At 48.0% G+C, this 6904-nt stretch overlaps 1 non-coding gene and 2 pseudogenes across 1 annotated transcript; all 3 read left to right on the top strand.

Moving 5' to 3' along the window:
• The first annotated feature begins 613 nt into the window (after positions 1 to 613).
• On the top strand, positions 614 to 803 carry LOC140286244 (U2 spliceosomal RNA). The gene has a single exon (XR_011911095.1). It is a non-coding gene; the product is annotated as a U2 spliceosomal RNA (small nuclear RNA).
• A 2517-nt stretch (positions 804 to 3320) lies between these two features.
• Positions 3321 to 3529, top strand: LOC140286231 (U2 spliceosomal RNA; annotated as a pseudogene).
• Positions 3530 to 6046: 2517 nt separating this feature from the next.
• LOC140286234 (U2 spliceosomal RNA) lies at positions 6047 to 6257 on the top strand (annotated as a pseudogene).
• Positions 6258 to 6904: the final 647 nt, after the last annotated feature.

The following is a 6904-nucleotide window of genomic DNA, read 5'->3' as shown; positions in this document are numbered from 1 at the left end:
TATTCACAAACTCTTCAACTTATACTCTTTTACCGAAGCTGCTACAGCTCGATTGGCCAAATACCCTTAGATCCTATTTCGGTGAATTTGACATCTGCCTTGTATGTAACAGATTAGCGGTTTAGCAGTTTTAATTTAGTTTGAGTGAAGGAATTCATTTTATAGCAAAATCCGAAATCGTGAAGAACTCATGAAAGTAAGCTTATTCTCGGATTCCTGAAACTTTAGATTTGCTCTTTCTTTTACTGCAAAGTACAACGTTGAGCAGCACTAATGAGTTGTTTCTATTTTTGGCAGGCTTTACCTTTGCGGATGAAGCCCTTTCTGTCTGTGCAAAAGAAATCTTGTTACTGTGCAGAGTGACTTCTCTGACTAGAGTCGCCTTACTTGTTGCGACTGTGCCGATGTTCGAAGCTGGAGTGCAAAGTTGTTGCTTGAATGGTGCTCGCTGGAGCGTGTGGTAGTGTAAAGTTATACCATTTAAAAGGGCTGAAGAGTGCTCAGTGCAGCGGGTGGGCGGAGGTGCAAAGTGACACTATGGCCATAAAAAGAACACCGCTACAAGTGCGCATTGTGCCAGGAAGGGCCCTCGGACGTGAACCAGTGGACAGTTATCGCTTCTCGGCCTTTTGGCTAAGATCAAGTGTAGTATCTGTTCTTATCAGTTTAATGTCTGATATGTCCTCTATGCGAGACTACATATTAAATGGATTTTTATCAATAGGAGTTGAAAAAGGAGCTTGCTCCGTTCACTCCAAGCATCGACCCGGTACTGCAGTGCCGCTGGGAACGGTGCGCTCTCCTCTGCTCTTGTGAAAAAGCAAACAGCGGTGCAGGATGGAAGTTTCTTTAATCTGCTGAGAAAAGAGAGTGAATGCGAAGCAGACTTTAACACGGCTCTGGGAGCGAGCCGAGTGCGGGCTAACCAGGAGAATTGCTTGAAAGAAACGCGACACCGAATGAGCGGTCAGAACAAAGCCTCAATACGGTGTTCCTGTGGTGTTTTTATAAAATGCGGTGTAAAAAAAGGTGTGAATGCCCCATAGAAAACTAAAAGGTGGAGCGGAAGTGTTCGGCTGCAAGAAGGTGTGAATGTCCGACTATATTTGGTGAAAAGCAGGTGAAGCAAGGTCTGAATGCCCAACCTTACATCATCAAAAGCGAGATCAGAGGTTTTTGGCTGCAAGAAGGCCATAGTTTGCCAAAAGCGGGTAAGGTGCGAATGATCGGCTAAATATCAACAAAAGTGGGGGCGGAGGTCTTCGGATGCAAGTGGGTGTGAATATCCCACCATACAAGTATGGTGGAGAGGAAGCTGTGAATGGCCGACCATAGTTTGCAAAAAGCGGGTGAGAAAAGGTGCGAATGTCCAACCATACATGATCAAAACAGGGAGCGAATGGAAAGCTATAGGCCGATCACGTTGCTCTGTGTGGACTACAAAATTGTGGCTCGAGTCCTAGTTGGTCGTCTTCGGAAGGCTCTACCTCATGTAATCCATGAGGATCAGACGTGTGGGGTGGAGGGAAGGCTAATACAGTGGAATCTGGGATTGGTGAGGGACTGTATTCATTGGGTGGAGGAGCGGGGGATCAATATGAGTTTGGTGGGGTTAGATATGGAGAAAGCGTTTGACAGGGTGAACCACAGGTTTCTTTTTGCAGTTTTGGAGAGGATGGGATTTGGGCCCCGTTTTATAGAGTGGTTGGAGATCATGTACAAGGGGGTGGGGAGCAGAGTTATGGTGAACGGGCACTTGGGTACAGTGGTGGCACAGAGAACTGGGGTGAGGCAGGGATGCCCACTCTCCCCGCTGCTCTTTGTGGCTTACATGGAGCCGCTGGGTTCGGTGGTGCGGGGGGACCCGGGTGTGGTGGGTCTGCACCTTCCTGGAGCAGGTCCGGACAAGTTGACAGTGATGCAGTATGCGGATGACATGACCTTTTTTTTGACAACAGAGAGGTCGGTCACACGGCTGTTGAAAGTGGTGGAGAGTTTTTCAATAGTGTCGGGGGCCAAGGTGAACTTAGGGAAGTCCACCATTAAGTTTTTTGGACCATGGGCTGGTAGGGTGGGAGGCCTAGCTGGTCTGCCCCAGTGCCAGGGCCCAGTGAGAGTCCTGGGGGTAGAGTTTCAGGGAGAAGGGAGTGCAGCATTAAATTGGGGAAGGCGTCTGGCTGCAGCCCGTTCGCGGATGGGGCTGTGGAAATCCCGGCAACTTTCCTTAAGTGGTAGAGTGCTGGTTTTGAAGGCTGATTTTTTGCCATTTTTGGTATACCTAGCGTATGTTTTTCCTTTACCTCCTCAATATAGGAGAAGTTTCATGAGAGATGTTTTTTCCTTTGTATGGGGGGGGTATGAATATGTGAGAAGGGAGTGGATGTACCAGGAAGTTCGGATGGGAGGGAGGGGTGTGCCGGACATCCCACTTAAGTTGGATGTGGTTTTCTTTTCCTTTTTGTGCAGGTCTGTGCAACAGACAAGTGGCCATCATTTTCAGGCACTTTTGCTGTTTTGGTTGTCATTCCCCTTCAGGAGATTGGTATCCTGGGACAATAGAAGGCCAAAGGGGGATGTCTTACCCCCGTATTATAGGCAGGTGGTATGCTGGGGGAAAAAGCACCCAGAGTGTCAGGAGGGGGACCTGTGCTTCAGTCACCGGCGCCTGTACAGGGCTCTGGTGGAAAAAAGGGGGCTGGTGGGGGTGTATGGGGTGGGGCAACAAGGGTGGGTTTTCACACAGCAGAAAGGTCTCACAAACAGGGCGAGGGATATAAATTGGCTCGCCTTACACAGGAGGTTGCCAGTCAGGGAAGTTTTAAATAGACACGGGTTGACACGGGGGAGTTTGTGCCCAAGGGAGGGGTGTGGGGCTGATGAGACAATTGAGCATGTGTTTTGGGAATGTGGGTTTGCAACATAAGTGTGGGTTGAGTTGGTTCTTTTTTTTCCAAGATTGGGGTCTTTAAAGTATGACATGATAATGCTGGGCTTGGGTTTAAGGGGGAAAGGTAGGGAGGGTTTTCTGTTATGGTTGGTTCTGTCTATGGGAAAGGTGGCGCTGTGGGATGCAAGGACGGCGTTGATTAAAAACAATGTGGACTGGCAGGTGGGAAGGGTGGTGGCAAGGGTGAGGGCAGAGATTGGATGCATGAGAAGAATGGAGGAGGAAAAGTACGGGTATCACGCTGCAAGAGAGCGATGGAAGACTTTATTTTCATGAGCGGGTAGTGTTTCTTTGTGGTTGTTTCTTATGTTTGTATGGTTTTTGTGTCGGACATGTAAAGCATTACTTTGACTGTTTTGTCATGTTGTTCTAAATGTTTCTTGGAAGTTTTGTAATAAAAAAAAAAAAAAAAAAAAAAAAAAAAAAAAAAAATCTGTACTTATCAGTTTAATATGTGATATGTCTATGCAAGGACTACATATTAAATGGATTTTTATCAATAGGAGTTGAAAAAGGAGCTTGCTCCGTTCACTCCAAGCATCGACCCGGTACTGCAGTGCCGCTGGGAACGGTGCGCTCTCCTCTGCTCTTGTGAAAAAGCAAACAGCGGTGCAGGATGGAAGTTTCTTTAATCTGCTGAGAAAAGAGAGTGAATGCGAAGCAGACTTTAACACGGCTCTGGGAGCGAGCCGAGTGCGGGCTAACCAGGAGAATTGCTTGAAAGAAACGCGACACCGAATGAGCGGTCAGAACAAAGCCTCAATACGGTGTTCCTGTGGTGTTTTTATAAAATGCGGTGTAAAAAAAGGTGTGAATGCCCCATAGAAAACTAAAAGGTGGAGCGGAAGTGTTCGGCTGCAAGAAGGTGTGAATGTCCGACTATATTTGGTGAAAAGCAGGTGAAGCAAGGTCTGAATGCCCAACCTTACATCATCAAAAGCGAGATCAGAGGTTTTTGGCTGCAAGAAGGCCATAGTTTGCCAAAAGCGGGTAAGGTGCGAATGATCGGCTAAATATCAACAAAAGTGGGGGCGGAGGTCTTCGGATGCAAGTGGGTGTGAATATCCCACCATACAAGTATGGTGGAGAGGAAGCTGTGAATGGCCGACCATAGTTTGCAAAAAGCGGGTGAGAAAAGGTGCGAATGTCCAACCATACATGATCAAAACAGGGAGCGAATGGAAAGCTATAGGCCGATCACGTTGCTCTGTGTGGACTACAAAATTGTGGCTCGAGTCCTAGTTGGTCGTCTTCGGAAGGCTCTACCTCATGTAATCCATGAGGATCAGACGTGTGGGGTGGAGGGAAGGCTAATACAGTGGAATCTGGGATTGGTGAGGGACTGTATTCATTGGGTGGAGGAGCGGGGGATCAATATGAGTTTGGTGGGGTTAGATATGGAGAAAGCGTTTGACAGGGTGAACCACAGGTTTCTTTTTGCAGTTTTGGAGAGGATGGGATTTGGGCCCCGTTTTATAGAGTGGTTGGAGATCATGTACAAGGGGGTGGGGAGCAGAGTTATGGTGAACGGGCACTTGGGTACAGTGGTGGCACAGAGAACTGGGGTGAGGCAGGGATGCCCACTCTCCCCGCTGCTCTTTGTGGCTTACATGGAGCCGCTGGGTTCGGTGGTGCGGGGGGACCCGGGTGTGGTGGGTCTGCACCTTCCTGGAGCAGGTCCGGACAAGTTGACAGTGATGCAGTATGCGGATGACATGACCTTTTTTTTGACAACAGAGAGGTCGGTCACACGGCTGTTGGAAGTGGTGGAGAGTTTTTCAATAGTGTCGGGGGCCAAGGTGAACTTAGGGAAGTCCACCATTAAGTTTTTTGGACCATGGGCTGGTAGGGTGGGAGGCCTAGCTGGTCTGCCCCAGTGCCAGGGCCCAGTGAGAGTCCTGGGGGTAGAGTTTCAGGGAGAAGGGAGTGCAGAATTAAATTGGGGAAGGCGTCTGGCTGCAGCCCGTTCGCGGATGGGGCTGTGGAAATCCCGGCAACTTTCCTTAAGTGGTAGAGTGCTGGTTTTGAAGGCTGATATTTTGCCATTTTTGGTATACCTAGCGTATGTTTTTCCTTTACCTCCTCAATATAGGAGAAGTTTCATGAGAGATGTTTTTTCCTTTGTATGGGGGGGGTATGAATATGTGAGAAGGGAGTGGATGTACCAGGAAGTTCGGATGGGAGGGAGGGGTGTGCCGGACATCCCACTTAAGTTGGATGTGGTTTTCTTTTCCTTTTTGTGCAGGTCTGTGCAACAGACAAGTGGCCATCATTTTCAGGCACTTTTGCTGTTTTGGTTGTCATTCCCCTTCAGGAGATTGGTGTCCTGGGACAATAGAAGGCCAAAGGGGGATGTCTTACCCCCGTATTATAGGCAGGTGGTATGCTGGGGGAAAAAGCACCCAGAGTGTCAGGAGGGGGACCTGTGCTTCAGTCACCGGCGCCTGTACAGGGCTCTGGTGGAAAAAAGGGGGCTGGTGGGGGTGTATGGGGTGGGGCAACAAGGGTGGGTTTTCACACAGCAGAAAGGTCTCACAAACAGGGCGAGGGATATAAATTGGCTCGCCTTACACAGGAGGTTGCCAGTCAGGGAAGTTTTAAATAGACACGGGTTGACACGGGGGAGTTTGTGCCCAAGGGAGGGGTGTGGGGCTGATGAGACAATTGAGCATGTGTTTTGGGAATGTGGGTTTGCAACAAAAGTGTGGGTTGAGTTGGTTCTTTTTTTTCCAAGATTGGGGTCTTTAAAGTATGACATGATAATGCTGGGCTTGGGTTTAAGGGGGAAAGGTAGGGAGGGTTTTCTGTTATGGTTGGTTCTGTCTATGGGAAAGGTGGCGCTGTGGGATGCAAGGACGGCGTTGATTAAAAACAATGTGGACTGGCAGGTGGGAAGGGTGGTGGCAAGGGTGAGGGCAGAGATTGGATGCATGAGAAGAATGGAGGAGGAAAAGTACGGGTATCACGCTGCAAGAGAGCGATGGAAGACTTTATTTTCATGAGCGGGTAGTGTTTCTTTGTGGTTGTTTCTTATGTTTGTATGGTTTTTGTGTCGGACATGTAAAGCATTACTTTGACTGTTTTGTCATGTTGTTCTAAATGTTTCTTGGAAGTTTTGTAATAAAAAAAAAAAAAAAAAAAAAAAAAAAAAAAAAAAAAATCTGTACTTATCAGTTTAATATGTGATATGTCTATGCAAGGACTACATATTAAATGGATTTTTATCAATAGGAGTTGAAAAAGGAGCTTGCTCCGTTCACTCCAAGCATCGACCCGGTACTGCAGTGCCGCTGGGAACGGTGCGCTCTCCTCTGCTCTTGTGAAAAAGCAAACAGCGGTGCAGGATGGAAGTTTCTTTAATCTGCTGAGAAAAGAGAGTGAATGCGAAGCAGACTTTAACACGGCTCTGGGAGCGAGCCGAGTGCGGGCTAACCAGGAGAAGTGGTTTAGAATTTCCAACCATTATCTATAAAATGCGGTGAAAAAAAAGGTGTGATAGAACACTAAAAGGTGGAGCGGAAGTGTTCGGCTGCAAGAAGGTGTGAATGTCCGACTATATTTAGTGAAAAGCAGGTGAAGCAAGGTCTGCATGCCCAACCTTACATCATGAAAAGCGAGATCAGAGGTGTTTGGCTGAGAGAAGGCCACAGTTTGCGATGCAATAATTAAAGGCCTCATGCCAGATGTCGCCACTGAAGTAAAGAACATTTACGTGGGATGGTATGAGGGTCCTCGTTTGGCTGACGTTCGCCGATATGCTCGCCATGCTCAGAACCAAGTTGAGACGCGTAAGACAACCAAAAGGGACAAGTGTGAAAAGGAGCTGCATTTGGCAGCCATGACCATGTATTACGCAGTTGGTGTAAACAGAGGACGAGGCCGAAGTTGAAGACGTGGACGTGTGAGAGAGGAGGTCGAAATGGGCCACGCCAGAGCTATGATCCGAATATTTGTTTT

This window comes from Leuresthes tenuis, unplaced genomic scaffold (genome assembly GCF_036924035.1).
Source record: "Leuresthes tenuis unplaced genomic scaffold, fLeuTen1.0.hap1 SCAF_78, whole genome shotgun sequence".
In the NCBI taxonomy this organism is placed as follows: Eukaryota; Metazoa; Chordata; class Actinopteri; order Atheriniformes; family Atherinopsidae; genus Leuresthes; species Leuresthes tenuis.
Note: the sequence above shows the minus strand (reverse complement) of the source record. Positions and strands in the feature narration are given on the sequence as shown.